General features: G+C 37.5%; 1 long non-coding RNA gene across 1 annotated transcript; it reads right to left on the reverse strand.

Moving 5' to 3' along the window:
• Nucleotides 1-625: 625 nt before the first annotated feature.
• On the reverse strand, nt 626-23,069 carry LOC137622848 (uncharacterized). Its single transcript, XR_011040496.1, has 6 exons — nt 22,876-23,069; nt 8,020-8,115; nt 7,096-7,250; nt 2,268-2,340; nt 1,340-1,502; nt 626-698 (listed from the first exon to the last, which is right to left on the reverse strand). It is a non-coding gene; the product is annotated as an uncharacterized lncRNA (long non-coding RNA).
• Between the last annotated feature and the right edge of the window lie 1,356 nt (nt 23,070-24,425).

The following is a 24,425-nucleotide window of genomic DNA, read 5'->3' on the forward strand; positions in this document are numbered from 1 at the left end:
AATACAATTAAAATTCTTCTAAATTTTATTAGCATGAATACAATATTTATCCCACTAAACAGTGGGTTAGGTTATAAATACAATTTATCCCTCTTGTAGTTGTCACAAGACACTCTTAACATGCCATAAATCGTAGCAGTTGATACTTCCGCATTTCACCAAACGTGTCTAGACTTCTTTACCACTTAAGCTGCCTTTCTTCCATTATACTTCTGCATTTCACCATTAAGCTCCATTACCTCTGAAATGCATAAATGAGTATTTTTAGTTTTACTTTAGTAAATTTTTCTAAAGTTTTCTAAAGTTGCGGAACTAAGTTTAAAAGTAAGAATTTAAAAGTAAGAATTGAATAGTAAATTGTTCACAAAATATTAAAGTTACATTTTCTAAGTACTGTACTTAAAAATCTTAAAATGAAAAGTCTTAAAATGACAAAAAAGTTTAATTTACTCAATCTTACAATATCAAATGTTACCATTTAAAATTTTTTTTACTCCTACGTAAATTATATTGAGGAAACTAGTTTTAATTAATTTTTCATTACTAGAACAAGAACTTGATTAAGTAAAACAAGCAAAGTGCATACTTGCCTTTATTTTTAAATCATGGAAATGACCTTCCTCACGAATTTGTTTACTCTAAATATCCATGATTGTGGATTAAGAATACTTGCCATTCCACGATCGTCAATTTCGCATCTGAAATGAGAGGGGGTTCCATAAAAAAGAAGTTATATTCTAGTTATAATCATTTTTAAGGTTAATAAAAAAAAAATTAAACATTTTACTTATGTCAGAACTCCCATTATTAGATCTGTCAGTTTATATGTATTGAACAAATTAAAGAATATCCTAATATTGTGTGAGAATAGATTTAAAAATATTAATTTTGGACCTTTAATGTAAAATACAATTTAATATCTAAATTTAGTCAGCATTGAATGAACCAATTTCAGCTTGATTAGAAGCCTTAAATATTAATTTGAATAATTTCAGATTTATTCTCTGGAGCCTATACAAAGTATATAGGCCTTGATCAATGCCCATTTACGAATGCACCTTTAAAATAGGAAACTGACATGGCCCTTGACATTTCATTAATCCGAGAATAGAAATAATTCCTAGAGTTTCAATCTAGTCCATCGTTAATCAGTAGTTAATCTCAATTACCAGTAATAGGTTTTTAAACCTGATCATTTATCATTTATTATTTATTTATCCCGTTAACGGGAAATAAATGAGTATCATCAAATCACCAAATTCGGTTGACCATTTTGTTAAAAATAAAGGGCTCTACAAAGTGTCTCTTGCACATGTATTCCTCGATTCGTCCTACTTACCTCAATCTATTTTATAACCATCTTTCTGTCCACCTCTTCTGATCATTCTGTAGTGCAACTAAACTATTTTAACGAATTTGACATGGGCGTTGAAGGGCAACTCTGGTCTTGTGCCAATTTTTCTAAAATTCATAATTCCAGTTCATTTGATACCATCTACCATCTGTAACATTGAAAATATGTAAATACAGATCCTCAATATTTCATAATTTAAATACAACCTCAATTTGTAATTTTCTATATTTTCTTTATAATATCTGACACGTGTTAATTTCATGGTCCTTTAAAACAAGACACCATAAACGTCGTTTCTGTTATCCTTGTTGCAAGGTTAACTTTTCAAACTAATTACGCATATATCAAGCTAGTTTTGACAACTAATTTTCATTTGCAATAAGTGATGCACCACAAGTTAACTGGTAATATTACTCCCAGTACATTACGTTGATGTTCGACATTTAGATCAGATTTACCAAGTAAAAACTCAAAAATATTTTATAGGTGTTCTACGACTGGACAGACTTCCCCTTTCAGTTGACCAAGTCAATCAAAAAAAAGTTTTAGTTAAGCCAACAAATTATCTTGCCTTGAATTAAAAAGGATAATATAAAAATAAAAAATGAAAACTAGCCAAAGATGAAATATAAATTTATTAAATAAAATAACTCTTATGTCTACGAAAGAGCAATCTCTCAATGTACACAAAGTACAACTCTTATTAATGTCTATGAAAATACAAAGGGTTACAACAACATTGTATAATAGTCATAAGTTGAAAGCTATTTCATCAAGTATTAATAAAATCCAATTTTACTACATATCTTATAGTCCAGAGTCGATGTAGTGCAATAAGTCATAAACACCGTACTTAGTACTTGAGATTACTGAATCTTATATCTTCCTTAATTAAAGCACCGATTCAATTTACCATTCTTTGCATTGTCCAGTCAACCAATAACTAACACCCCGATGGGGGTCCTCTTCTGCTGCAAAGTTGATACCTGCAAGATTAAAAAAAAAAAAGTTAGGGTACCAACAAGTTTGCACTACTAATACTGATTATTTTTTTTTCCGCTGTAACAGTCCGGAAAAAAAGTTCAAGAAGCCAAATTATCCTTGAAATTATTTTACCCGCAGGAATAAAACTAAATTCGTCTTATCATTTTTACTACAATCTTGAAATAAATTAGACTAATATTTTAGAATAGATTTTTCGGATATTGAGTGCTATCATAAGTTAATGGCTACTTACGATACAGAAAATGAAAGTGCACATCATATTTCATCTATTATTATTGTCTTTAGTGACAAATATTTAAAAAATTTAAATTGATTTTTCCATATTGATAAAGTGATTTGACGTGGTAAAATAAAAATCAATTTTCACCGAGAGCATTTTGCTAATCTTAAGTTTTAAGATCTTACTATAGAGTAGCTCTAGAAATGTAGAAATAGCTCTTACAAAACTAGAAACAACGTGAAGAGCAAACAACTCTTCCAACATCTGCAAAACAATTTAAATAAGGCTAGTATTTCTTGAAGTACAAAAGATGGGTAATAATCAAACTAAAATATTTTGGAAGAAGAGTAGGCCTACAAAAACAGTTGGCCAGATGGGTTGATCGTGAGAATCAACTTATAACAGCATTTGCTTTAAATAAAATATTGCTTAAAGTCCACATTCCCATAAGAAATGTCCACGACGTGCCAAATAGTGGTATACAGTAGTTGTATGAAAGTACGGTAGGAGATTGTATGATCAAGTGTGAAAAGTTAAGGTAGATAAAAATTGAGATTACATGCTTAGAAAAACTAGCATGGCGAAAGTTTTAATAGTCTCGTTACGGTTTAGATACAGTAGTTACTTTATTGTAATACTACTGACATTCCTATGCTACTAGGGAAAAATAAAAACTGCTAGTATTTGACACTTCATATACGAGAAGGAAAAATCTATTATACAAAAATAAAATAATGTAAAATTTCGGTGCCAAAGATCTAAAATTAGTTTTGGTAGATAGATTTGTAGTAAAAATTTATAAAAAGATTAATAAACCAAAATATTAACTTGAGAGCCCACGCTTGGAAAATACAAGCTGGTAGGAAGGGCAAATATATATAAACCAAAAAATTGACTTAGAGCCCGCACGCTTGGAAAATACAAGCTGGTAGGAAAGGCAAAGATGTATGACCCAAAAAAATTAATCTAGAGAGCCAACACCTGTTAAATACAAGCTGGTAGGAAAGGGCAAAGATTTATTAACCAAATTGAGAGCCCACCCCCAGGAAAATACAAGCTGCTAGGAAAGGCAGAGATAAACCAAAAAATTACTTGAGAGCCCACGCCTGGAAAAATACAAGCGGGCAGGAAGGGATAAGATATATAAACCAAAAGATTAACTTAGAGCACACGCCTGGAAAAATACAAGCTGGCAGGAAGGGTAAAGATGAATAAACCAAAAAATTTACTTTGAGAGCACACACGCCTGGAAAAATACAAGCTGGCAGGAAGGGCAAAGGTGATAACCCAAAAAAATTCTTCGAGAGAGCACACACCTGGAAAAATACAAGCTGGCAGGAAGGGCAACGATGTATAAACCTAAAAATTTACTTTGAGAGAGCACACGCCTGGAAAAATACAAGCTGGCAGGAAGGGAAAAGATGTATAAACCAAAAAAATTACTTTAAGAGAGTACACGCCTGGAAAAATACAAGCTGGCAGGAAGGGCAAAGATGTATAAACCTAAAAATTTACTTTGAGAGAGCACACGCCTGGAAAAATACAAGCTGGCAGGAAGGGCAAAGATGTATAAACCAAAAAAATTACTTTAAGAGAGTACACGCCTGGAAAAATACAAGCTGGCAGGAAGGGCAAAGATGTATAAACCTAAAAATTTACTTTGAGAGAGCACACGCCTGGAAAAATACAAGCTGGCAGGAAGGGCAAAGATGTATAAACCTAGAAATTAACTTGAGAGCACACGCCCGGAAAAATACAAGCTGGCAGGAAGGGCAAAGATATATAAACCAAAAACATTAACTTAAGAGCACACACTCCTTGAAAAATACAAGCTGACAGGAAGCGCAAAGATGTATCAACCAAAAAATTAACTTAAAGAGCACACCCCTGGAAAAATACAAATTGGTAGGAAGGGCAAAGATTTATCAAGGGAAAACATTTAATAAATGCCCTAATCAAATAGCTTGCGGCATTACAGCAATATATTAGGTATCCCCAAAACCTAGTTCAAGAGGGGCAAGATATTGAAAGTCTACCAAAGAATTGAGATTTCTTCACCTTTCATATCACTGAATCTTGTGTAACTAGTGAAAGCTTTTATGTTAAATTTCAGATTTTGGACTAATCTGGTACATGGAAACTTTATTAAATCTAAGCTTGCCTTAATCTAAGTTTGATAACCACCTTAATCTACGTTTGATAACCAGCCTTGATCAGATCATAAAACTGTTTACATACATACATATACCCAGGCACTTCCCTTAATTTTGAGGGGGTAGCCGACATCAAACAAATTAAAAAAAGGGACCTATCCTCTCTACGTTCCTCCCAGACTTACACGGGACTCAACCGAGTTCGACTTGTACTGCTAGGGTGCCACAGACCACCCTCCCCCATTATCCACCACAGATAAAGCTTCATCTTGCTGAATCCCCTAATGCTGCAACCTCAGCGGTCATCCAAGGCGACCAGAGGAAGCAGCAGGGTCTACCGGAACTACGTCACAATCGCTTGCCATTCATTCCTATTTCTAGCATACACTCTTATCACCCTGAGTTTTCTTCACTCCATCCATCCATCCACCCAAACCTTTGCCTTCCTCTTACTTCACCCATCAACTTTTGCATTCATCACCTTCTTTATCAGTCATTTTCCATTCTCTCAACATGTCCAAACCACCTCAACACATTCATATCCACTCTAGCTGCTAACTCATTTCTTACACCCGTTCTCACCTTCACTACTTCGTTCCTTACCCTATCTACTTGAGATATACCAGCCATACTCCTTAGACACTTCATCTCAAACATTCAATTTATCACTTTCATTCCCCACAACTCCGATCCATGCATTAAAGTTGATACAATCACTTTCTCATACAGAACTAACTACATTCATGGCAAACTCTCTATTCTTTACCACTCCCTTCACAGGCCCCAACACTTTGCATCCTTCATACTCTCTCTAACGTACATCTGCTTCCACTCCATTTGCTGCAACAACAGCCCCCAAATACTTAAACTGATCCGCCTCCTCAAGTAACGACATTCAACAGGACATTCGACCTCGCAGCACCACCTCTTACATCTCATAACCTTACTCATACCCATATTAACTCCACTTCCTTCTCTCACATAGCCTTCCAAATTCTGTCACTAAACAGCCAAGCTTCTGTTCTGCGTCTGCAACCAGTACAGCATCATCCGCAAACAACTAATTTACCTCCCATTCATGATCATCCTTGTCTACCAGTTTTAATCCTCTCAAGATTTCACCTGTCACCACTCCAAAATACAAGTTGAACATCAATGGTGACATCACACTTCCCTGTCTTAGGCCCAATCTCACCGGAAACCAATTGCTCACTTCATTTCCTATCATAACACGCTTTACTACGTTTGTAGAAACTTTTCACTGCTTGCAACAACCTTCCACCAATTCCAAATAACCTCGTCACATTCCACATCGCTTCCCTATCAACTATCAAGCTTTCTCCAGATCCATAAACGCAACATACACCACATTACCTTTGGCTAAATATTTCTCGCATATCTGCCTAACTGTAAAAATCTGATTTGTACATTCCCTACCTCTTCTAAAACTCCCCAGTACTTCTACAATTGCATTCTCTGTTTTATCTTTAATACTATTTATCAGTACTCTACCATACACTTTTCCAACCAATCAAACTAATACCCTTGAATTTCAACCAAGTCATTTGGACATCCACGAATGTTGTCCTTACCAAGTACTTTTTAATGAAGTAAATATGTACGTATGTAAAAAAAAAAAAAAATAAGTGAAATTAACAAAATGTGTATTTACTACTTTTAAGTCTATGAATTTTTCTTATTGGATTTTGATTTTCAGATTGTGAATGAACTAAGGTTTTGTAAATAAATCCTCAAGCAATGTAGTCGAGTTATATTCTGTAACAATAATAAATAAATTTTTCTTTTACTAATATCAAACTCCTTTTGTTATATTTGTCAAATTATTTAGGGAACAAAAACTGCAGTTTAAACAATTTCGTGAACAAATTATGTAGTCTTAAATTTAGAATAAAAGTTTCTTTCAAACAACATATTTACGTCAATAAAACCCTAGTTCATAAATTCAACCTATAGTTGCAGCTTACATAGAATCCTTAGACATTTAAATATAGAATAATTTCAGCTGTGTGTCTGGAGCCTATACAAAATGTATAGGCCTTTGACAGAACATTTAAAATGCACATCAAAATATAACTAACCTGGCCTTTTAATACAAGATTCATTAAACCAAAAATTAGTAGAAATTATTCCTATTTCAATTATTTGTTCCATCGTTGGTCAGTGCTTTTTATAATTGATTAGCAGCAGCAATAGATTTTAAACCTGACCATTTGTTGGTTTATCCCGTAAGGGGAAAAAGGTATACTATCAGGTCATCAAATTCGGGGGACTATTTAGTTAGAAATAGTGCGCTTTACAAATTCCCTTTTCCCCTTGCATACTCAAGTTACTGCCGTACTTACCTCAATCTACTTTATCTTCCTGTGTGTCCTTTGGACTTTCTATAGTTAAAACACTGCATTGTTTACCCCAATTTTACACAGGCGATGAAGGGCACCCTGGTCTTGTGCCAATTTGTATCAAATTCATGATTCGTGTTCTTTGATACCATTCCCATCTGTAACATTGAACATATGTAAATACAGCACAACTTCCATTATATTTTTATATTGAGCCTGACTTTTAACTACATTTCCTGGTCCTAGAAAACAAGGCTATGAAGCTTCAAGTGGGAGATAAGGAATGGAGAAATATAGATTTAAAAGCTAAATACAGCAGACGCTCTTTACGTCAATAGGCGTGGTAGGAGATATGAGAAAACAATGCATCGTATGGTACATGTTTCATTGCACTGTTTTAAGCTTAGGTTACTTTTGAAAGTAGATTAAGCTACTTTGTTATTACTAAGTTAATTTCAATATGTGTACTGTATTTTTTTTTTCCAGGTAAACGCATTATTCCTAGTACACGAGGCTCATTTTCCACATTCAAATTTTTAAAGTAAAACGCTTAGTAAAACAAAAACAAAAATCCCCTTTCAGCTCAAAAGTGAAAAATAGACTGGAGTTGTTACACTCAATCTTACCCTGAATAAAAACGGCTATGAAAAGGATTTATGAAAACTTTAGGTAAAAAACTAGGAAAATCCTTATCAAACCCCATGCTATACTGAAAAACACTGCCTCTGTATTACAAGTGCATTGGCCGGCTAAGTAAAACATTACTTTATAGAGAAATGGCTACTTAATGACCATGGATTACATTTTTTCAGTTATGTCAAGTACAATGGGTTACACAACTATTTACTTATGAAGTTTAAAACAATCCAAACATAGTTCATATTTTAGTCCTTAGGTCCATCAATTTATATACGTTAAAAATCTTACCTGGAACTAGTTAACAAACATTCTTAGCCTTGTCCAATCAGCTCTTAGGTAAAACTTGGTAAAACTTTATAGACCTTTTCTACTGGAGCGTAGTACCTGCAAGATTAAAAAACTAGTTAGGGTATTAAAATTAACCCTAGTTACGACTACAACTAATCCTTAAACAAGAAAAAAGCTTTGGCCAATAAAAATTTTGGGATCTAACCAAATCATAAATTTACTAGACATTAAGAGATTAAAAATCTGCCTACCGATTTTCACCACCTGTCAAATTACAACCATCTTGTTATAAGACAGTAGTTCAGATAGAAATCTCTTAATTTAAGTGGAGGAAGCTACTTATGCTAAACAAGGTTTAAAACTTCTAACCGTATTTTTCAACTTTCTATCTGTCTTCATACGGATAAAACATGCGATATGAGAAAGTTTTATTAATGGACGAAAGTATAGTAAATTTTTACTTTAATAAAAAAAGGGTGCTCTACAAAACGAAGTTTCTAGAAATACTACACCTTCCAGCAGAGAAACTTTACGAGCTACAACAGCCCAATGAAGTGCACTAGTTACTAATGCCGCCGCAAACTACATTTAACAGCCGTAAACTGTTCAGAATCAGAATTTAACATATAAAAATAGAAAATAGTTTCATTTAAAATATTTTGGAAGAGTATATGCCTACAAAATCAGATAGAGGGATTAATTGAGAGACTTCAAAATCACTTAAAATAGTACGTCAATGTCCATGTTCCCTATAAAAATGTCTACAACGTGCCTTAGAAGCAAAATGAGGTACACATATGCTTTAAATTTCTGGCCAAATACATGAAACACGTATTGTTCCTACTCGCTATAGTGCGTTTTATATTCTGATCATGATTATGACGGCAAACCACCCGTCCGAGTTTTTGGACCCCCTTATAGAAAGATTTAAGGGGTACCCCAGTGGGAAACCGGTATTTTTGGGGTGGGGAAATACCATGAGTGATTTACATTTCAGGCGGTATATGGATGATCTGCGTTCTGCCTCGTAGATCATTTCGGGGATACATTTTACTTTACATTAGTAACGGTAAACACTGAACGGAGAATTTTCATCAATCAATTCCCGAAATGGATAAAATACTAGATTTCGAAATATATTTTACTTCCCTCTGAGAAATCAGAAGGTGGTTAAGATGAAACTGGAGGGAGGGTGGAAAAAAGGCTGTTGTAGAACATCAGGAAACTTTTGTACAAATATTTGGAGGCACGTAATTTGTTAGAAAACCAGGTATTAATTACTTTATAAAAAGCAGAACAGCTGGAAACAGCAAATGCCTATTGGAAGAGTCCGTCTGGCGCTCGCAAGACTGGGGTTCGAGTCCCGTTCAAACTTATTTCTGTTGGGTTTGCAACCTCTCCATTCTCGTGAGCTAAGGATAGGGGGTTTGGAAGAACCTGTAAGTGTACCTGGGTAGTCTTTAGCAGCCATTGCCTGGCCCTCCCTGGTCATAGATTGGGTGAAGATCGGGGCTTGGGGGATTATATGTATATGGTAATTCATTGGCGCATTGTCCTGCTTGCTAGGACAATGTCTTTGCCTCTGCCATTCATGAGTAGCCTTAAAAAAATTGAATTAAAGTGAAAAATACTGTAGACTACATTTTAATAAAACTATAAGCAAGTTACTATGCCCCAGCCCCTATTAAACATAGGAAAAATATGCCAAACCTGCCAGCACAAAAATTTCTTGTAGCGAATTCGTTTCGCTAGCAATGGAAGTACGGTATAGGAGCTTGTGTGATTAAGTGAAAAGTTAAGGTAGATTAAAAATGAATAAAGGGTTACTTGCATAGACAAGCTGGAAGTAAAAGTTTGAAAATATCCCTAAAGATACAGGATTTTGAACCAGCGAGTTCGTTGTCACTCGTGTAAATACTAATAATCTGGTGGGAAGAGAAAAATAACATTGGCAGGAAAAAACCGCCAGTATCTACCACAACATACGAGAAGGAAAAGAAAGTTTAATCCAAAGATAAAACAGCTTTAAAAACTAGAAGCTTCAAGACTTATCTAGCAAGTTTAGGTAAAAATATGAAAATAGTAAACTGTATTGATAATACTCTAGAAGTCTACGCTTGATAAACCGTAAAAGCTGGTAGGAACTGCTACGATGGATAAAGGCCAAAGATTTAAGGATCCCAATCCATTAGGTAACGCCCCCCTTTCCACCAGCAAAAAAAAAAAAAAAAAGTTGAGGCCTTTTTTTTTATTTTTTTTGCAAAAGAATGACTACAAAAGCATTGAGATTTGTGGCCTTTTTATATATCAGTGAATCCTATGTAGTTAGTGAGCTGGTTTGTGCAATAGCTTACGGATTTTGGATTAATCTAGTCCATTGAATCTATTTTAAATCTTTAAGCTTGCCTTAATCTACATTTGATAACCAGCCTTGATCTGTCAAATATTGAACTTCGAAAACCAGTTCGAAAAAAAATTTCATATGTAGTACTGACGAGGATTCGCAGAAAAACTTGAAAACTAAACTGGGTTATATGTATGACAAACTTAAATTCATATCTAAAGCCTGTGAAAATAACTACTTTCAAGCAGGTACACGCTTAGTAAATAAAAATAACTGGTAAATTTGCATTCAAAAGCTGTGAAAATATCTTACTTTGCTTTCAGACAGGTACACACTTGAAACTAGTAACAGGCAAATTTGCTTTTAAAGCTCCGTTGAAATAACTTGGCTCAGATAAGTTTTGGAAAAAAAAAAAAAAAAACTTTTTGTTGTAAAGGAATGACTACAAAAACCATATGGCCGGCAAATTTGCATTCAAAGCCTATGAAAACTTTCTTCGCTTTCGGACACTTGGGACTAATAACCGGCAAATTTGCAAGTAAAACTCCGTTGAAATAGCTTTGCTATAAAAAAAAAAGTGACAGCTTTCACTTACACAATTATAACATCACATTTCAAGTCTAACTTGCCGAACATCCCATCAAATTATCTGATAGCAATTACAACCAGTTTTCCCATAGCAGTATTATATAATTACCTTTGATCATTGAAACCTATGCCAAAAAAAAAAAAAAAAAAAAAAAAATGTTTTTATTAGTAAAATAAATTTTTGAATATACTTACCCGATAATAATGTAGCTGTCAACTCCGTTGCCCGACAGAATTCTACGGAGGGATACGCCAGCTATCACAATACTAGAAGGGGGTGTACTCACCAGCGCCACCTGTGGCCAGGTACTATAGTACTTCTTGTTGACACCACCTCAATTTTTCCTCGGTCCACTGGTTCTCTATGGGGAGGAAGGGAGGGTCAATTAAATCATGATTATCGGGTTAAGTATATTCAAAAATTTATTTTACTAATAAAAATAACATTTTTCAATATTAAACTTACCCGATAATCATGTAGCTGATTCACACCCAGGGGGGTGGGTGAAAACCAGTGTACAAGATTAAAGGATAGCTAAGTATCCCATATTTCATATAACAGTTATCTCAAATAACAATGAAATAATAAGTACCTGGTAAGGAAGTCGACTTGAACCATTACTCTGCCTCTTAAGTTCGTCTTCCTTACTGAGCGCAGCGTTCCTCTTGGAGGCTGAATCAACTCAAAGGTGCTAAAGTATATAGGGCTGCAACCCCTACTAAAGGACCTCTACACAACCTCTAACCCAGGCGCTTCTCAAGAATGAATTGACCACCCGCCAAATCAAAAGGATGCGGAAGGCTTCTTAGCCTACCGTAACAACCATAAAAACAACAATAAAAGTATTCAAGAGAAAGGTTAAAAAAGGTTATGGGATTAAGGGAATGTAGTGGCTGAGCCCTCACCTACTACTGCACTCGCTGCTACGAATGGTCCCAGGGTGTAGCAGTTCTCGTAAAGAGACTGGACATCTTTAAGATAAAATGATGCAAACACTGACTTGCTCCTCCAATAGGTTGCATCCATTATGCTCTGCAGAGAACGGTTTTTATTAAAGGCCATCGAAGTAGCTACGGCTCTTACTTCGTGGGTCCTTACCTTCAGCAAAGCAAGGTCTTCCTCCTTTAAGTGAGAATGGGCTTCTCTAATCAGAAGCCTTATATAATACGAAACCCCGTTCTTGGACATGGGCCTCGAAGGTTTCTTGATGGCACACCACAAGGCTTCTGACTGTCCTCGAATAGGTTTTGACCTATTAAGATAATATTTGAGAGCTCTGACAGGGCAAAGAACTCTCTCTAGCTCGTTACCTACCATGTTGGAGAGGCTAGGTATTTCAAACGATCTAGGCCAAGGACGCGAAGGAAGTTCATTCTTAGCTAAGAATCCGAGCTGTAAAGAACATGTTGCAGATTCGGTCGTGAAACCAATGTTCTTGCTGAAGGCATGAACCTCACTGACTCTTAGCTGTTGCAAGGCAGACGAGAAAAAGAGTCTTGAGGGTAAGGTCCTTGAAGGAAGCTGACTGGAGAGGTTCGAACCTAGGTGACATAAGGAACCTTGAGACTACGTCTAGGTTCCAGCCTGGAGTGGGTAGACGACGCTCTTTAGAAGTCTCAAAAGACTTAAGGATGTCTTGAAGGTCCTTGTTGGAAGAAAGGTCCAAACCTGTGGCGGAGAACTGAAGCCAACATACTCCTGTACCCTTTAATCGTAGGGGCTGAAAGGGATCTCTCATTCCTAAGATGTAATAGGAAGTCAGCTATTTGGGTCACAGAGGTATTGGTAGAGGATACTGCATTGGCTCTACACCAGCTCCGGAAGACTTCCCACTTAGATTGGTAGACTCTACGAGTGGAAACCCTCCTTGCTCTGGCAATCGCACTGGCTGCCTTCTTCGAAAAGCCTCTAGCTCTAGCGAATCTTTCGACAGTCTGAAGGCAGTCAGCCGAAGAGCGTGGAGGTTTGGGTGCAACCTGTCTACGTGAGGTTGACGTAGAAGGTCCACTCTTAGAGGGAGAGTCCTGGGGACGTCGACCAGCCATTGAAGTACCTCTGTGAACCATTCTCTTGCAGGCCAAAGGGGAGCAACCAGCGTCAGCCGTGTCCCTTCGTGCGAGATGAACTTCTGAAGGACTTTGTTTATTATCTTGAACGGTGGAAATGCGTAAAGGTCGAGATGGGACCAGTTCAGCAGAAAAGCATCCACATGAACTGCTGCTGGGTCTGGAACTGGGGAACAGTACAACGGAAGTCTCTTGGTCATGGAGGTGGCAAACAGATCTATGGTAGGCTGACCCCACAAGGTCCAAAGTCTGTTGCACACGCTCTTGTGGAGGGTCCATTCCGTGGGAATGACCTGATCCCTTCTGCTTAGGCGATCTGCTGAGACGTTCATGTTGCCCTGAATGAACCTCGTGACTAAAGTGAGGTTTTGACTTCTTGACCAAATGAGGAGGTCCCTTGCGATCTCGTATAGGCTCCTCGAATGGGTCCGAATGGGTCCCTCCTTGCTTGGAGATGTAAGCCAAGGCTGTGGTGTTGTCGGAGTTCACCTCCACCACCTTGCCTAGCAAGAGGGACTTGAAGTTCAACAGGGCTAAATGAACTGCTAGTAGCTCCTTGCAGTTGATGTGGAGCGTTCCCTGTTCCTCGTTCCACGTTCCCGAGCACTCCTGTCCGTTCAAGGTCGCGCCCCAGCCCGAGTCCGATGCATCCGAGAAGAGATGAAGATTGGGGGTCTGAATGGCCAACGATAGGCCCTCCCTGAGAAGGAGATTGGTCTTCCACCACAAGAGAGTGGTCTTCATCTCTTTGGTGACTGGGATAGAGACTGCTTCGAGAGTCAAACCCTTGTCCCAATGAGCTGCAAGATGGAATTGAAGAGGGCGGAGGTGGAGTCTCCCTAGCTCGACGAACAGGGCCAGCGATGAAAGGGTCCCTGTGAGACTCATCCACTGTCTCACCGAGCAACTGCTCCTCTTCAGCATGCTCATGATGCAATCTAGGGCTTGGCTTATCCTTGGGGCCGATGGAAAAGCCCGAAAATCCTGACTCCGAATCTCCATTCCCAGGTACACAATGGATTGGGAGGGAATGAGCTGAGACTTTTCTAGGTTGACTAACAGACCCAGTTCTTTGATTAAGTCCAAAGTCCAGTTGAGACTCTCCAGACAGCGACGACTCGTGGAGGCTCTCAACAGCCAGTCGTCTAAGTAAAGGGAGGCTCTGATGTCCGATAAGTGGAGGAAGTTTGCTATATTCCTCATCAGATGCGTAAACACCATAGGAGCTGTGCTTAGGCCAAAACACAGGGCTTGGAATTGGTAGACAACCTTTCCAAAAACGAATCTCAGGAAAGGTTGGGAGTCTGGATGAATAGGAACGTGAAAGTAGGCATCTTTCAGGTCCAACGAGACCATCCAGTCCTCCTGCCTGACCGCTGCTAGGACCGACTTCGTCGTCTCCATCGTGAACGTCTGCTTGGTGACATACGCATTGAGCGCGCTGACGTCCAGCACCGGTCTCCAACCTCCTGTCTTCTTGGCCACCAGAAAGAGACGGTTGTAGAAGCCCGGGGATTGATGGTCCCAGACTATAACCACTGCCTTCTTCTGTAAAAGGAGCGACACCTCCTGGTGCAACGCTAGCCTCTTGTCCTTTTCTTTGTAGTTGGGAGAGAGGTTGATGGGAGATGTGGTCAGAGGGGGTTTGCGGCAGAATGGTATCCTGTAACCCTCCCTCAGCCAACTGACAGACTGGGCGTCTGCACCTCTCTTTTCCCAGGCTTGCCAGAAGATCTTGAGTCTGGCTCCTACTGCTGTCTGGAGATGAGGAGAGTCAGTTTTTTCCTTTAAAAGCCTTGGAACCTTTCCTAGACTTGCTCCTGGGAGAGTCTGGACGGGAGCTTCCTCGGCTGGGGGCTCTACCACGAAAGGGCGGAATAAACCTCGTAGCAGGAGTATCAGCCACTGGGGTGCGATAAGTCCTGGGGACTGAGGTAGCAACCTTAGTCTTACGAGCCGATGAGGCCACAAGATCATGGGTGTCCTTTTGTATCAGGGCCGCAGACAAGTCCTTAACAAGCTCTTCGGGAAAAAGGAACTTCGAGAGCGGAGCGAAAAGGAGTTGAGACCTTTGACAAGGTGTGATGCTGGAGGAAAGGAAGGTACAAAGCTGCTCCCTTTTCTTAAGAACCCCTGACACAAACATCGATGCAAGCTCGCCAGATCCATCCCTAATGGCCTTATCCATGCAGGACATTAAGAGCATGGCAGAATCCTTGTCCGCAGGGGAGGTCTTCTTGCTAAGGGCCCCCAAGCACCAGTCTAGGAAATTGAACATCTCAAATGCTCTAAAAACACCCTTCAGGAAGTGATCAAGGTCTGAGAAGGTCCAGCAAACCTTAGAGCGCCTCATTGCTGTTCTACGAGGAGAGTCTACCAGACTTGAGAAGTCAGCCTGGGCAGAGGCAGGTACTCCCAAGCCTGGTTCCTCTCCCGTGGCATACCAAACGCCCGCTTTAGAAGTGAGCTTAGTCGGAGGAAACAAACGAAGTCTTTCCAAGTTGTTGCTTAGACTGCAACCACTCCCCTAAAATCCTTAACGCTCTCTTAGAGGACCTTGCTAAGACGAGCTTAGTATATGTAGACTTAGCTGGCTGCATGCCCAGCGAAAACTCAGATGGTGGAGAGCGGGGGATAGCAGAGACAAAGTGGTCTGGGTATACCTCTCTAAAAAGAGCCAAGACCTTACGAAAGTCAATAGGAGGCGGAGAAGACTTGGATTCATCCACGTCTGATGAGGGATCCAGGTGTGCAGCCTCATCATCAGAAACCTCATCACCAGAGTGTAGCGAAGAGATAGGTAAGGTATGCTGAACAGCAGAATCAGCACGAGCTGGAACAAAAATACTTGTGGTTTCCTCCTCAAGACTCTGTTGAGGGAACACCTGAGGCTCAGGCTGCAAAGGCTGATCAAAAGAAGTAGCAGAAGGTAGGCGCATGGGTGGAGGAGGCTGACTCCTGGCATGAGTGTCTGAACTCAAGAGTTGCACTTGCTGTGTGGTTGGTGGATGCGCAGTAGCAGGTTCCTGAGGAACGAGTTGAGGTTCCTGAGGTGTGAGCTGTGAGCGATGAGGTAGTGGCTGCGCAGAACGCAGTAATTGTCTCGCGAGTTGAGGTTCCTGAGGCGCAAGGCTAAGGTGTTGAGGTGCTTGCCTTGAGGAGGGTTGAGCTCGCTGCAGCGAGAGCTGAGGAGTCTGACTCATGGATGGGAGAGGTTGTTGTACCTCAAGAGAGTGTTGCCTCACTGGTGGAACTGCAAGTGGAAGCGGAGGAAGTAAGGTATAAGCTTCCTGTTCCCATTGCTGAGGTTGCCTTAAGGAAGGCGGAGGGAGCTGCACACCACTGGAAACAGTCAACTCAGAGCGTGGTAAGGTATCCTGAGGAGCCTCAACATCGTACGCCTGGCAGGCAGTACTGCGGTTAGGCGGAGCGATCGCAGGAGGAGGTGTAACCTTCTCAGCCTGACACTCACGCATCAAGACCGCAAGTTGTGACTGCATGGACTGCAGTAGAGTCAACTTGGGGTCGGCAGACACTAAGGTCTGCTGAGGTAAAGCCTTAACAGCAGAGATCTGTTGCGGCAGCACCTTACTCCTCTTAGGAGGAGTGCATTCAACTGATGACTGCGGCGAGTCAGAGCTGATCCAATGACTGCAGCCAGGTTGAGCTCTTGAGGTCTGGACTCTGCGTTTGAGTGGTCTTGAGACCTGAGTCCAACGTTTCTTCCCTGACAATTCTTCAGCAGACGAGTAAAAGACGGGCTCAATCGTCTGCAGGTGGGAGTGACGGTCTCTGGAAGACACGCCCACAACCACCGAGGATACTTCTGTGCGCCGATCAAGGCCTGCCGAACCCTTTTGCCCTTCGACATTGCTTCTCCCCTGGGCTTGGGAGCTTGCAAGAGGTCCCGGACTGGGAGGACGACTGGCACGCACAGAAGTACCCTCACGCACCACACTGACACTGACACTAGCACTTGGCACTGCACTGACACTAGCACTCGTCACCGCACTGGCACTAATACCACCCACTGCACTCTTGACCTTAAGTTCCTTGACTTCGGCCATAAGAGACTTATGATCACTAACCACTGACTCTACTTTGTCACCTAAAGCCTGAATGGCACGCAAAACAACAGACATATCAGGTTGAGGGCAAATAGTAGGTTCGGGGGTAGCCACTACAGGGGGAGGAAAAGGTAGGGGATCATGAGGTGAGGAAAAAAGTGAAGAGCGAGAAGAACTCCTCCTAACTCTCTCTCTCTAACTTGGTTGAATACTTAAGAAATCGGACAAAATCAAGTTCCGAAAGTCCGGCGCATTCCTCACATCGATCTTCTAACTGACAGGGCCTTTCCCTACAGTCAGAACAAGCGGTGTGAGGATCTACCGAGGCCTTCGGAATACGCCTATTACAAGACCTACATCGTCTATGGGGTGGGGCTTGTGAAATGTCAGACATCTTGAATCAAAAGAGTTAGCCAAGTGGGGATTCCAAATCAAGCAAAAGATCGTTAACCGTTAATCAGGACTAAATAATAGCTATCTAAGCTAATATAGAAGTTTTCCAGTAAAGCGACAGCCGAAATCTGAGAGAAATACTTCACCAAAAGCCGTGAAAATACTCTAAGATCATAAGCGTATCCCAGAACGTCTTGCCGGAAGCACGACAGGAAAAATTGAGGAGGTGTCAACAAGAAGTACTATAGTACCTGGCCACAGGTGGCGCTGGTGAGTACACCCCCTTCTAGTATTGTGATAGCTGGCGTATCCCTCCGTAGAATTCTGTCGGGCAACGGAGTTGACAGCTACATGATTATCGGGTAAGTTTAATATTGAAAAAAAACAGTAAAGTGCGTATCAAGATAACTTTTCTTTAGAAAATTTATTGCAAGAATTTACTTGCATAAATCACGAAATACGCAAGCCAATTGACATAAGGAATTTGAATAACCTAGCGAAGGTGAATACAGTGACTCATGAATAAAACTTTGAAAAACATTTTTCCTCGACAAACTTCAGGCAAGCGTATTAACTGTAAAAATTAATTTACAGCTAATTTCTTTTAGTATAATAAACTGAATAGCAACTTCCATTTCCATCTATATGGTTCTTTAATCTAATCCTAGATTATTCTTATTGAATAGAAGACCAGGATTTCAATATTACCAGGTAAATTTTTTTTTACCCATTCAAGAGAGACTGCTGTTATTTGTAGCGTGCATTAACAGGTTACTTTCTTTCCAGACCATTATACCACTTGATCCTAGAGACAATCTATAAGAATTTTAATTCACGCTTTTCATCACTTCCGAAATAAAATTGCTTTGAAATAACGGTAACTTGAATTCCCGTTTTTCATCACTTTCAAAATAAAATTGCTTTGAAATAACGGTAACTTGAATTCCCGTTTTTCATCACTTTCAAAATAAAATTGCATTGAAATACCAGTAACTCGAATACACGTTTTTCATCACTTCCAAAATAAAATTGCTTTGAAATAACGGTAACTTGAATTCCCGTTTTTCATCACTTTCAAAATAAAATTGCTTTGAAATACCAGTAACTCTAATACACGTTTTTCATCACTTCCAAAATAAAATTGCTTTGAAATAACGGTAACTTGAATTCACGTTTTTCATCACTTCCAAAATAATTTTTTTTTGAAATACCGGTAACTTTAATTAAAGTTTTTCTTCACTTCCGAAATAAAAATGCTTTGAAATAACGGTAACTTGAATTCACGCTTTTCATAACTTCCAAAATAAAATTACTTCCGGTAACTTTAATTAAAGTTTTTCATCACTTCCGAATTAAATTGCTTTGAAATAACTAACGAATTCACGTTTTTCATCACTTCCGAAATCAAATTGCTTTGAAATAACGGTAACTTGAATTCACGTTTTTCATCACTTCCAAAATAAAATTGCTTTGAAATACCGGTAAATTTAATTCAAGTTTTACATCACTTTCGAAATAAAATTTCTTTGAAATAACGGTAACTTGAATTCACGCTTTTCATCACTTCCAAAATAAAATTGCTTTGAAATGCCGGTAACTTTAATTCAAGTTTTTCATCACTTCGAAATAAAATTGCTTTGAAATAACGGTAACGAATTCACGTTTTTCATCACTTACGAAATAAAATTGCTTTGAAATAACGGTAACTTGAATTCACGTTTTTCATCACTTTCAAAATAAAATTGCTTTGAAATAACGGTAACTTTAATTCACGTTTTTCATCACTTCCAAAATAAAATTGCTTTGAAATAACGGTAACTTTAATTCACGTTTTTCATCACTTCCGAAATAAAATTGCTTTAAGAAAACGGTAACTTGAATTCATGTTTTTCATCACTTCCAAAATAAAATTGCTTTGAAATACCGGTAACTTTAATTCAAGTTTTTCATCACTTCCGAATTAAATTGCTTTGAAATACCGGTAACTTGAATTCACGTTTTTCATCACTTCCGAAACAAAATTGTTTTGAAATACCGGCAACTTGAATTCACGTTTTTCATCACTTTCAAAATAAAATTGCTTTGAAATAACGGTAACTTGAATTCACGTTTTTCATCACTTACAAAATAAAATTGCTTTGAAATAACGGTAACTTTAATTCACGTTTTTCATCACTTACAAAATAAAATTGCTTTGAAATAACGGTAACTTGAATTCACGTTTTTCATCACTTTCAAAATAAAATTGCTTTGAAATAACGGTAACTTTAATTCACGTTTTTCATCACTTTCAAAATAAAATTGCTTTGAAATAACGGTAACTTTAATTCACGTTTTTCATCACTTACAAAATAAAATTGCTTTGAAATAACGGTAACTTGAATTCACGTTTTTCATCACTTTCAAAATAAAATTGCTTTGAAATAACGGTAACTTGAATTCACGTTTTTCATCACTTTCAAAATAAAATTGCTTTGAAATAACGGTAACTTGAATTCACGTTTTTCATCACTTTCAAAATAAAATTGCTTTGAAATAACGGTAACTTGAATTCACGTTTTTCATCACTTACAAAATAAAATTGCTTTGAAATAACGGTAACTTTAATTCACGTTTTTCATCCCTTCCAAAATAAAATTGCTTTGAAATAACGGTAACTTTAATTCACGTTTTTCATCCCTTCCAAAATAAAATTGCTTTGAAATAACGGTAACTTGAATTCACGTTTTTCATCCCTTCCAAAATAAAATTGCTTTGAAATAACGGTAACTTTAATTCACGTTTTTCATCACTTTCAAAATAAAATTGCTTTGAAATAACGGTAACTTTAATTCACGTTTTTCATCACTTTCAAAATAAAATTGCTTTGAAATAACGGTAACTTTAATTCACGTTTTTCATCACTTTCAAAATACAATTGCTTTGAAATAACGGTAACTTGAATTCACGTTTTTCATCACTTTCAAAATAAAATTGCTTTGAAATAACGGTAACTTGAATTCACGTTTTTCATCACTTACAAAATAAAATTGCTTTGAAATAACGGTAACTTGAATTCACGTTTTTCATCACTTTCAAAATAAAATTGCTTTGAAATAACGGTAACTTGAATTCACGTTTTTCATCACTTACAAAATAAAATTGCTTTGAAATAACGGTAACTTGAATTCACGTTTTTCATCACTTACAAAATAAAATTGCTTTGAAATAACGGTAACTTTAATTCACGTTTTTCATCCCTTCCAAAATAAAATTGCTTTAAGAAAACGGTAACTTGAATTCATGTTTTTCATCACTTCCAAAATAAAATTGCTTTGAAATACCGGTAACTTTAATTCAAGTTTTTCATCACTTCCGAATTAAATTGCTTTGAAATACCGGTAACTTGAATTCACGTTTTTCATCACTTCCGAAACAAAATTGTTTTGAAATACCGGCAACTTGAATTCACGTTTTTCATCACTTCCAAAATAAAATTGCTTTGAAATAATGGTAACTTGAATTCAGGCTTTTCATCACTTCCAAAATAAAATTGCTTTGAAATACCGGTAACTTAACGCATTTCGTCACTTCCAAATTAAATTGCTTTGAAATACCGGTAACTTTAATTCACGCTTTTCATCACTTCCAAAATAAATTTGCTTTGAAATACCGGCAACTTTAATTCACGTTTTTCTTCACTTCAAATACCGGTAACTTGAATTCACGTTTTTCATCACTTCCAAAATAAAATTTCTTTGAAATACCGGCAACTTTAATTCACGCTTTTCATCACTTCAAATACCGGTAACTTGAATTCACGTTTTTCATCACTTCCAAAATAAAATTGCTTTGAAATACCGGTAACTTGAATTCAGGCTTTTCGTCACTTCCAAAATAAAATTGCTTTGAAATAAGGGTAACTTAATTAACGCATTTCGTCACTTCCAAAATAAAATTGCTTTGAAATACCGGCAACTTTAATTCACGCTTTTCATCACTTCAAATACCGGTAACTTTAATTCACGTTTTTCATCACTTCCAAAATAAAATTGCTTTGAAATACCAGTACGCCAACGAAATGTTTACTTTTTTTATTTTGAGAGTGCTTTAATAGTGACAATTTAACAGTAAACTAACCATCATCATCTACGCCTATTGACGCTTAGGGCATCAAATGAGCAATACGCAATGTGAAATGTTGAATACTTACGAACAAACAAAATGACTGAAGGTCCTGTGTGGAGTAGGGTTCCCCTGCGGTTTAGGACCGGAAAAAACAGCCATTAAAGCAAGTAAACAATTTTGCTTAGAGACCGTTGGCTATAAAGGTTTAGCCAAGTACTTGAAACTAGATTTACGTAATTTACTATTTAAAACCCCATTGGCTTGTGCAGCAAAAAGTAAAGTTTCTTTAATCTAAACTAGACCTATAGACCTTCATTGCTAGAACCCCATCCCTCTTACAAAATACATTTCCACTATTTTTTACAAATAAGACTTATTAGATTTAAGAAACTTATAACAGTTTTACACCGAAATATAATCAAAACATTCGCCGTTCACCAATGCGAACTACAAATTTAGACATTTATACCATTTCACTAAAGCACTCAGAAACGCACGTTTACATTCGAACACCACAAATAGAAGTTAAGACCTTCTAAGCGATGTGGTGGCAATCTAAGAAGAACGGATATTTTAAGACTCAATAAGTGATGCTCTCTTTTGTATCAAACTAAAAATCACTCAAATGAAGCTGTGCCATTTTTTTGACAGCACAAAGTTTCTTACAAATTCAGAAATACGTTATAAGCATGTGCTTGGAACTATTCCAAGTTTTTAAAATAAACTAAGCACTGAAAATAAATTTTATGAAGCAAAGTATAAATTTTAGTTTATAGGTAAAATAAAAATTTCCAAATCCCTATAATCAGAACTACGGTTCTTTAAATAATATTACCTTAAGTGTTCACTCTCTAAGATTGAGGAATAAGTAGCTAGACAACTCTCGCCCGATTCTCATGACAGAACTATTAAATAACCTAACTCGGCAAACTAAGCTACATATCAACGTCAAAACTTTTGACAAACTTCTGACACTACCTTAAAATATTTATAGGCAACGACGAGGATTGAAATTCCAAATATCAAATGGTTCACGTACCCATATGCCATTACAGAAAATGAGAAGTAACGAAATAACGCGTTAAAAAAACTCAATCATGGTTGTGCAAATTCCGTGTTTGTGCAAGCATATCTTTTGTGAGTGGGAGTGATCGAGTGTTTGCAAATAATCGCACCCACTCACAAAGGATTGGCATGCGCAAACAGATATTGTACAGTGGCAATTGACAAATGTATTAGTGGCTTAATATGGAACCTTGAAAATACACTTAAAACCTTAAACAAGCTTACCTTCTTCACAAAGTAACACCAAACACTTGTCCTTTATAAGCACAAACTAAACGGAGCTAAACTGGAAGTCCAAAGAGAAAACCTTTTCAAAGGATATTTTCAGTCATTCTTGAACGAAAATCCAACTCCTGATTGCTGAAAAAAACAAGGAGTCTAAAAAAGTAGTCGACTATCCAGTAAAATTTACGTCACTACAAACGCTAGAGACATCTGTTGGTAAGAAATGGAATTGAAGGACTGATTGTGCATCACGGATATAAAAGAAGCTTTTTAATCTTCTGAAGTAAAGCATACCAAATATACCTATATAATTATTTATAGCTAATTAATTCTATTTAGATTCTATCAACGTTTTGATTTGTAGAGGACGAGAATTCTTAAAAACCTTCATAATTAGGGATAAAAATCTCATCAGCAAACTAAAATTTGCATTTCAAATATTCCAAAGGACAATTGGATTATGAGGCTGATTTCTCTAGGGAGACCAAAAAACAAGAGCTAGTTTTATAATGGATCTCATTTGGGATAGAATAATTTTTTATCAAAATCTACTATTGAAAATTAAGTTTTTTTTTCGTCACATAGCATCCCTTAACAGTTACGACTTGCTAATCAAATCTTTGTCAGAAATGCTGTAAATGTTTTTAAATAGAACAAATCAAATAATGAAAGAAATGTAGAACAAATTATGCTGTTAGTAGATATTTGTTTCAGTGTTTTTAACACAACACTCATAAAGGGTAAAGTATTAATCCTACTATTTCAGAAAGAAAGTTGGATCACTTGAAGATCGCCCACCCCAAATTTTCTCACCTGGAGATCCGCCACCCCGAACGAGGATCTTTAGGCGATGGTTGAGAATTATAAAACAATTAATTAATAAAATGGAAATGATTTACTGAAACTTTTACAATGGAACCTAAAACGTAAACTCATTACAATGGATATTGCGCAGTGATGTGTTCACATAACTTGTCAAAAGCATTTTTTGAAAATATGTCCTGTCACCTGAATTACTGAAGGGTGGAATTTAACAGGTCTCTCTTGCACTAAGTAGAGAATAATAATAAAACTATTAAATCATATAATGGAAGCCATTTATTGATATATGCTAGAAAACCTAAACCGTGAACGATTCATCGATTTCTATAGCAAAAAAAAAAAAAAAAAAAAGAGAGAGAGAGAGAGAGAGAGAGAGAGAGAGAGAGAGAGAGAGAGAGAGAGAGAGAGAGAGAGAGAGAGAGAGAGAGACCAGGACCGCCTGACGTTACTTGATCTGCCTGGAAGTATGGAGCATAAGTTTTTCTGAAATGCTGTAGCAGTTAATCGTAGTTATTTTTTTTTTCAGATAAGTTTACTTTACGTCTTGCTTTTGTTCCTTCAATAGGAGTATTCCTGAGAAACAACGTCCTACAACGCTTGCAGCAATGTTATCATCTTTGTATAAATTTTTCAGTACATATTATTTATTCAGTCCGGCGCAGAATCATCTGCCCTTCATTTCTATATACATTTCATTATCATATGTCAAGCGTGGGCTTTCATATTTC

The sequence above is a fragment of the Palaemon carinicauda genome, chromosome 29 (assembly GCF_036898095.1).
Source record: "Palaemon carinicauda isolate YSFRI2023 chromosome 29, ASM3689809v2, whole genome shotgun sequence".
In the NCBI taxonomy this organism is placed as follows: domain Eukaryota; kingdom Metazoa; phylum Arthropoda; class Malacostraca; order Decapoda; family Palaemonidae; genus Palaemon; species Palaemon carinicauda.